The sequence below is a fragment of the Adiantum capillus-veneris genome, chromosome 24 (assembly GCF_014529385.1).
Source record: "Adiantum capillus-veneris isolate H3 chromosome 24, ASM1452938v2, whole genome shotgun sequence".
Lineage (NCBI taxonomy): Eukaryota > Viridiplantae > Streptophyta > Polypodiopsida > Polypodiales > Pteridaceae > Adiantum > Adiantum capillus-veneris.
Genome location: NC_140954.1, coordinates 55,094,243 through 55,103,999, shown reverse-complemented (window position 1 = coordinate 55,103,999; position 9,757 = coordinate 55,094,243).

Genomic DNA, 9,757 nt, shown 5'->3' with positions numbered 1-9,757 from the left:
AAGATGTCGGGGATAAAGGCAACCAGAGAGAAAGGAAAATTGATTTTTACAGAGGAGGGAGAGTAGTGATCTGGAAAGATTCACCACATGATGATGCAAGATCGATGGGACAAGCCTAAAACTAGCAGCATGGAATTGTAATGGGTCATTGAAGCTTGATGTGGGCACCTTTGAGGATAGCTTTAGAAAAAGAAACACTATTTTCTACTCAGAGACACACTAGAATCCCTGTGGCACAATTCCTAGAGTGTTGGGGTATCAGTGGGAGACTACTTGTAGATGGGAGGTGAGATCAAAGTATAGAGGACGTGGGTCAGGAGGTGTGGTAGTCTTATTCAGGGAGGAGTTGGAGTTCCTCATTTGTATTGTCCATAGAGATGAGCATGCTAGGTATATGTGGGTCAAGGTGAGAGCGGAGACTGGGAGGCCACTTTACATTGCAATATGCTATTTTCCACCAAGCACATCTCATTATGCATCCCCCAAGGGACAATCACCTTATATGATTTTGGGTGAGGATATATGGGAGTTCTCTAGAGATGGGGATATTATGCTTCTAGGGGACTTCAATGCCAGGACGGGCCACTCTCAGACAATCTTCTATGATAACTTAGTGGAGATGTTGAGAGAATTGGATGTCAGTGATTTGGGTTTAGCTAGGTGTTTGCAAGATGAGGAGAACACGGGTTATGGAGGAGACTGCACATGGACTGGCCATTGTGAATGGCCAGTCCATGTATAGTCCATTGTGAATGGAGGAGACTGCACATGGACTGACCATTGTGAATGGTCTATAGAGATATCCAGCATCAAGTGGGTTCACTTTTTTTCCTCATATACATGGGGCTAGCACAATGGATTATGTTTTGGCTCAACCCAGTTTTATTCCCTCTATTCAGGATTTTACAATCGGGCCCAAGCCTATCTTGGAGAATTTTGAAATGATATCTCCAAGGTGGGCCTTTGTGACCATCATTTAGAGAGAGGTGGCAATTACAAATGGTTTTTTACAAGGTTTTGGCTTGAAAACAAAAAACCATAGATTACCCTGAGGATGTTTACTGCGAAGATGCATCGTGGATGAGATGCAGGAAATTTGCGGAGATGCATCGTGGATGAGATGCAGAATTTTACAATCGGGTCCAAGACCATCTGGGACCTGACTCCTTGCTTTGTCTCCCCAGCTTAGGGCCCTAACCTAATCAATTTATGTTAAACTAATGCAGCCTGCACCTATAAAAGAACACTGAGAGGTCACTATCAGTGAGTCAGCACTTGAGAAGGAAGCCATGCACACACATTGACTCCAAAGGTTGCCACACACAGGAGTAGGATCTCCGCACACGTGAATTTTCCCTAGAGAATGCACTATAGGCTCTCTCTCTCTCTCTCTCTCTCTCTCTCTCTCTCTCTCTCTCTCTATCACCACGGTCTTCATCTTGTTGAAGTGAAGGTTTTTGTAATTACCACTTTGAATCAAGCTTGCCCTCACATCCCGAGGGATTTTTATCATCTATGTCTACATCTCTCTCTCTCTCTCTCTCTTTCTCTGTGGTGTGCTGTATTAGTGTTATTTTACTTGTTGCTGTCCGTGTCCTAGACGCTCAAATCTAGATGGTGCCCCCTATTCACTCCTTGTGATGAGTTTTGCGTGCATGATCCTGGCATAGAGGTCTCTGGGGTCTGTTTTGCACTTGCACTTGTCATTTGGTGCCCCCACTGAGAAGGGCTTCTTAGAAACCTTCAGTTTACAATGCTGAAAATGATGCACGTCGTCAACCACAGACAAGTGGCTGCGGGAATTTTCCAATTGGAGAGAGGAGGAGGAAGAAATTAAAGAAGCACTATCAACCTTCATCGAAGTGCTACTGCCAGGTTGTAGCGTCGTCGATATCCAAGAGGTAAGATCCCCATCTTGCATTGCTCGTGCTAATCACAAATCAAGACATTAGGAAGGGAATGGGGTCTAGGAGGGCATTTTAAATTGCCACAAGGTTATAAAAAGGATTAGGTAATGTACAAATGGAAGGTTGACATGTGTCCCAAAATGGTGGGTATGGCAGAGGGTTTAAAATATTCCAAGAGGAGTTTTTTCTGGAAAGATATGGACGTCCATTTTATTTATGGAGTGGGGAAACCACTAGATGTTTTGAAGGGTCATCATAGCTTTATTAAAGTGAGGGTGAATGTGATTCAAATTTGGCCATTGGATGGTGATGGGATCAAGGGTTGAGGCCCAAGATCCTCAATCCAAGAGAGGGGACAATCTGCACCCTTGGATCTTTGCCTAGATCAAGGGACCTTGTGAAAAGGTGCTTTTCTCTTGAAGGGTTGACTCCCAGACCTTGGATCTTTGCCTAGATCAAGGGCTCTCAATCACAGGCGCCCTCCCACATGCCCCCACTTGCTCCCAGATCCCCCCAATATCTATATTTTATTCAAAAGTCCATCATGGCTTTTCATTATTCCCCTCCACCTTTCCATGTAGTCATTGATGTCCCCCTCAACTTTACACACCTTGTGTAGCTCTCCAAGAAGTTCTTGTAAGAGCCCTCATTTAAAAATACTTTCCATTTGAACCTTTAAAGAGGAAAACCATCCCTTTTTAATATATCAAGTTTAAAACCACTCAAACTACAACATTGACTTGTAGAAAACCATGGAAAGGCCCTTGTTTTTCTTTTTATTCTCACCTCTTGGTTTTAAAGAGGGATTTCAAATTACTATTAAGAAAAAATTAGCCATTCCTTAAACTGCCAAATAAAGAGGCCCTTCTAGACCCCATTCTCTTCCTAATGGCATCAAGAGGGAGGGCTATGAAATGTCATCACTGTTGTCAACCAAAGCATTCTATCAATGAGTGCCGATAGAGGAGGTGAAGGAAGAACGTTGAATTTTTCTTTTGAGAATCGCATCAACACTCTCACATCAATTAGATTTTGTGTAGCACCAAGTGTTTTCTCTCCAACGGTCAGAGAAGAGTTGTCAACTACATCCCCCACAAAGTCCAAGACACAAAGCCTAAAGCATTTGGTGGAAGCAAGTGGGCCTACGCTCTCTCTAGGCCTAGAGAGTTCCAAGTGAAGTACAACCACCCAAACGGCATCACCACGGCATGCAAAATGGAAAGCCAATTGAGGTAGACTCTTCTCGCCTAGTCTGTTGTTTTGAACCCAATATGGAGGATTATGTGGACTTCAACAAGAGATAAGGCCCGTGGTGAAGGTGTCACCTTGTCAACACTTATAGTATGCAACTCTAGTGGTCAAAGCCTTTCCCTACACCCAACATGGATAACAACAATAGGCCAGAAGTCTTTTCGTTCCGTTTCTTGCAACACATGCATATAAACGTGTACATTGATAGGAAGATATTCTACCGGCAAAAGATTGTTTTCCTATTCGGAGCAGAGATGCTTGATGAAATCCTTAGATCCCCATGTTGCATCATCTTGACCATTCTAAATTATTACCACTCTTTTGATGTAAGAATCTTTATTCTATTCTAGCCTTGCACTCTTCTTAGCTCCTGCTCAAGTTTTCCACCCATGTATAAACCTTTATGAATCACTAAGTCAATCCAAAATAAAAATAAAAATATAAAAAATTGTAATCGTCTTCTCATTGATTTACTACCATGGCAATTGTCTCTTTTCCCACATTCAGTGGCAAGAAGGGAGAAGACATCACCACTGACTTTTTAGATAACTTTGACATCGCTTGTGTGGTTTCCAACAAGGATGAGGATGCCTCACGACTATGAATCTTTCCTCTACTGATGAAAGTAGAAGCCAACAAGTCTTGGTACAATGCTTTGCCCCAAGCCACCAAGGATACACACACACGCCCAAATCCACACACACACACACTCTCTCTCTCAGCCTCTCTCCCCATCTCTCGCTCTCTCTCCATCTCTCTATCTTTCAATTAATATATATATATATATATATATCTTTTTTCATACACACATACACACACATACGTACTGTACATGCATGAGTGCATGCATGTAGTTACATACACACCAAAAACAATCACACAAACACACTCGCATGCACACATTCAAACAAACACACGCACGCCATACGCACGCACAAGAAGGAAAATCAAAGAAGCTCGACATCGACGCCCAAAGCAACGAAGAAGAATGACCAAGATCACGTGATTGCGGCCACAGCTCAAAGAAAGACGCCGAAGGCATGCTCCAACTGGCACTGAGGTTGACAAGCGTGCTACACCAACGCATCAGTAAAGCCTGCAAATCATCAACATCTTGTCCACGATGCATCTCCATAGTAAACATGTGTAGGGTAATCTTTTTTTTTTCCATTTTCAAGCCAAGACCTTGTAAAAAACCATTTGTATATTGCCACCTCTCTCTAGGTGATGGTCACAAAGGCCCACCTAGGAGATATAATTTTAAAATTCTCCTAAAACAAAGCACGAGTCAACCATCTGGGACCCGACTCCTTGCTTTGTCTCCCCAGCTTAGGGCCCTAACCTAATCAGTTTATGTTAAACTAATGCAGCCTGCACCTATAAAAGAACTCTATAAAAGAACACTGAGAGGTCACTATTTGGGAGTCAGCACTTGAGAAGGAAGCCATGCACACACACACATTGACTCCAAGGGTCCCCACACACAGAAGTAGGATCTCTGCACACCTGAATTTTCCCTAGAGAATGCACTACAGGCTCTCTCTCTCTCTCTCTCTCTCTCTCTCTCTCTCTCTCTCTCTCTCACCACGGTCTCCATCTTGCCAAAACAAAGGTTTCTGTAAATACCACTCAATTTGAATTAAGCTTGCCCTCACATCTCGAGGGGTTTTCATCATCTACGTCTATGTCTCTCTCTCTCTCTCTCTGTCTCTCTCTCTCTCTCTCTTTGTGGTATGCTTGCTATATTAGTGTTATTTTAATCGGTTCTGTCCACATCGTAGCCGCTCAAAGCTAGGTGGTGCCCCCTGTTCACTCCCCGTGATGAGTTCTACGTGCACGGTCGTGGCGTAGAGGCTGTTGGGGTCCGTTTTGCCCTTGCGCTTGTCACTGGTTATCTACTAATAGCACTTGGATCACACCAGATCTTAGCCTTTAGTTCCAAAACTCGCACAAGAATGGTTTATTGTCTGTCTTGATAAGACAGTCAATTGCCCTACTCTTATATGTAAAAACCTTTCATGGAAAGTTTCTCACTTACGTCTAACAGGGGATGAGTTGAAATTACTTAGATTATCTCCTACTAACATCACTAATTGTATTTCTACCTAGTGTAGTAGTTTAGATACTCTCTTCAGACTGTGAAATTACCAGTATTGTTCTCTACTTATAATCTTCACAAACATAAATTTTGATGGATGAGGTCTCGAATGAAATCTTTACAAATTTTACCAAAGATATTACTTTATGTATGGACCTCATATTAACTGAGTTTGAATCAATTTGTGCAAAAAAATAAAAACTATGTTTAGATCTTCTTAAGATCAACTACAATCCATTCTGGCTTGTAAAAGACTTTAAAAAAGCTACTCTTAACCTCCTCAAACAAAAAAATTATCTTTTTTCTACCAACATTACGCAATGTTACAAAAACATTCCCCTCAATGGTGATAGTGGATTAAAAAACGTTTTGAAAAAAATGACTAAGATTGGATTTAGCAATGCTAAACAAAGAGGAATGTCTCTCATTTCGCTTGCTAATAAGCTTAGATGGATTAAAAAAAATTATTTAACACATATTTCTCACACTTTGATGAGAAATAAGCTATGTAACCACATATTTCTCACACTTTGATGAGAGTACACTATGTAACCACATTTCATGGCTTCTTGATAATTTCTCTGTAGTATTTGGTGGCAATTGCTATAATCAAAACCTTGAGATTCCAATGGTGGGCTTCTGTTGCTCACCCCTTATGTGTAACCTATACCTAGCCTATTTTGATTATAAGCGGTTTCTTAAAACCATAAAAAATAAAAATATCAGCCAATAACTCTCCCTTTTTAATCATACCTAAAGATACATGGATGAAATTCTTAGCCTTAACAATAGAGCCTTTTTTAATGAAATCACGACAATATATCCTAATTGTCTTAAAATTGAACCAACTCTAGGTAACGCTTTTAATACCCCCTCATGGTTCTTTTCTACCACTGTACAATTCCTTAACAATCATATTATGCAATCCCTTGTAAAGGGATAATCTTTGTTTTATTTGGAAAAGGGATAACCTTAGTATCTCTTTTTTTGCAGAGTTTATTAAAAAGAAAAGTAACCAACTGCATAAGGGGGCACTGAACACGTGTATCAGTTTACTATACATAATTATATATTCCTCTTCTGAATGCTTAGCAACATGGGAAGATATCAATCATCTCATTAACAAATTTTGTCTCAATGGTTTCAATAAGAACAATTAATTAACACTATCACTAATGCTATCTCACATAAGAACTGGCCTGGATTAAGAATTAATTGTACTAATCTCATAACTTCAATCAAACAGTACGCACATACTCAATGGGCCTACCGTCGACTCATTATGGTGCCTGGGATAGGCACGGGGGATTCACTAGTAGTAATAGGGGGATGCCACCTGCGTGCAACAAAATTTCCTTTTTAACCCCTACATACGGGACCCTCCTATGTAAAATCTATCCATTTGGCCTTAGAAAACCCCCCTATTGTACACTCATGTGATACCATACGGTAACCCTTAGTGAATACCCCGTAGGGATAGGGCAGGAACACACACACACACACACACACACACACACACACACACACACACACACACACACACACACACACACACACACACACACACACACACACACACATGTATTACTATTGGTTTTAATTGGTTTCTAAGAATTAACCCCATGCCCTCACACTCACTCCCACAAAAGCACCATCTGTGTTACCCTTTACCTAATCCATGCTCTGGATACTACTTTACCAATATTGTAAACACACTTGCACTCACATATGCTTTGATATAAACCCCATTTATATACACGTCATTGTCTTGGCAACTCTACTGGTACTTTGAACCCTGAGCACATTTTCAAACTTAAAACAACTGTTATATGGAACCTCTCTAAGTAACCATTTGCAAAAATAATTGGTGGGGACAAACCCCCTTGGGTTTTGATCATGGTACTCACCAACGTGGGATTCACCACTCGGTTTCCACTCATAAAATTCTCATCTCTTGAGCCCCTCGTGGGATAGTGCCCCTTAATGGGTGCTTGGTGTATGATTCACTCTGTCTTGTTTTTAGTATGTGGAATATAATTGGTAGGCAATACTCTTTCATTCTATAGCCCTTCACACCCCTTATACTTCCCCTCTTCTTCCCCCCCTACTGCATACCTCCTTCTGTCATGCACACAAAATCCTCCTATGTTATTGAAATCCTACCCTATCCTTCTCTATCTCATATCTAAGTTTCTACTATCTAACCGTGGTGACTGCATCGGGTAATTATATGCCTTGAATCTCAAACCTGTTAAATGTACACATTGAGTGGACATTCACCACTTTGTGCAATACAAAATGACTCAACATGTATGATTATACTATAAAAAGAGGTGAGAGTTGCTTTGGCTCCTCACTTAGCCTTGATTGCATAGTTTGTTTATGTGAAAGAGAGGAGTGAGGGCATTGATGCTTACTGAGGAGTAATGGAGTTAATTGATCATGATAATGCATCTCAGGTCGGTGCTTTACTTGACTGGTTCTTTTTGCAACTTACACTTGCGTTTTTGGCATACTGTTAAAAACTGTCGCACTTTGCATATACTATGAATGGTTTCTTTTAATGCATCCTACTTGGTATGATTTTGGTGTTGTACCTGGCTTGGTAATTTTTTGCAACTTATACTTGGTTTGTTGGCTTCTAATAGAATTTGCCACACTCAAAACACACTCTAAAGATTTTTCTCAAAAAAAAACACAGAAAGAGGATGGATGCTTCCCATTGTCTAAACTAATGATGCATCCTTTTTTAGTTGGCCACCTGACATTAGTGTTTATATTTCTAAAGGATGGTTTGGTGCATGGTTTCATAAAAAAAAGCATCATGTTTACTTGTAAGTTTTTGATCATATATTTACTTGGTTTAATGTTTGGTATGCCGCGAGATTGATTGAGCAACTCACACTTGTTGGAAAACCCCCTAGCCTAGGATTCATGTGGAATATGTGTGTGCCATTGATAAAGGCAAGAAGTGTCTGTCAGAAGAAGCTTGTGTGTGTGTGTGTGAAGCATGTGTAGAAGACGAGGTCAATGTGACAAATTGTATAAAGCAACTCTTTGTATTCATAAAGCAATCACAATGCTCATTTCTAGCATATCATAGCTATGCTAGTGTGATTAGAATTTCCTAATCACCTCTTTTGATCCTAATTACTCTCATCATGATAGATTATTTGGCACGACTATACTAGCAGCCTCATTTAGTGCTAGAATCCACCTTCCCAGCCTTCATCAACTTTAAGACCTACCATCATATGCACCAATTGTCTCTCAAAAGCCACCTGATGACCCAATATTGCATCTACCTTACACGTGCAATACACCTCAAAATTCAAATTTCTCCTCACATCCTATAAATTCCTAGCCTTGGTTGTATCTTCCCTATGCGCTCGCATGTCCCTCCTTCCATCAACATTTTCCATTGATTATAACACACACACACACACACACACACACACACACACACACACTTATCTAGCTGGCAATTTCTTGGCTAACCCTTGGTTGACTGCTTCCCTCTTTGGTGATCTCGCTCTCGCTATCTAGATGACAATGTCTTCGTTAAACCTTGGCTGGCTATAGATAAAGCTTGAATGCATTGGTATACGGTATCCACAATCTATTCAGTTTGGAAAATAATGACACATGACACACCAATACCGACAAAAATACCTCATTGGACTTTTCCTTAATTCTATAACTCGCTCACTTGAACTATATCTGCTGATAATATTAGTACTTGGATTTATTTCTATCACCCTTGTCTGGTAGATTGGGTACGCCATTTCTCTCTTGAATAACAGGTCTTGATTTCAACTCTTGTCGGATAGAGATTTGTGCTCTCTTGGGATATTTTACTAAGACGTTAAAATCCTATTCGTCTTTCTTCCTTAATGGGTTTAGCTGAGTTCCCACTTGTTAGCTTTTATCTATATTAATGTTCACACATGCACTCCTCTATGTTGGTATCCCACTCCAATTGGTTTAATGTACTGTGTGGTTTACAATAAATCCACCCATGTTATACACCCACCCTCACATGCACTTACCCACATGATGGGTGCGTGGTTATCTGGACTGCTTGGTGCTCGCCACACCTTATCTTTGTGCTAGCCAACCTTGCTTACGCTTGCTCAATCCTTTGATAGGAGTCAACATGCAGCATCGGGAGAGCTTGTTCCTGGCTCATCACAATCTCTTCTCATCAGCGAGCATTCATCCTTTTGCTTCCCTCTGCATCGAGGCTATGATGAAGGACGACCATACTCGGTAGCGCATCTGGTGCGGTTTCTCCTCGATATCTCTATACATCTGGTATGCCATACCCACACACACACCCACTCACACACACACAACTGATATTTTAGATGGACGGGATATGCTCCTCTCTCTTCTCTTTTTTGCTCACTGATCCCTGTCGAGGTTTAGTTGTGTGAGGTAATCCCATGCTCATCAATTTTTGCTACCAAGCGTCCTTGATTGCCATCTTTATTTGTGTATT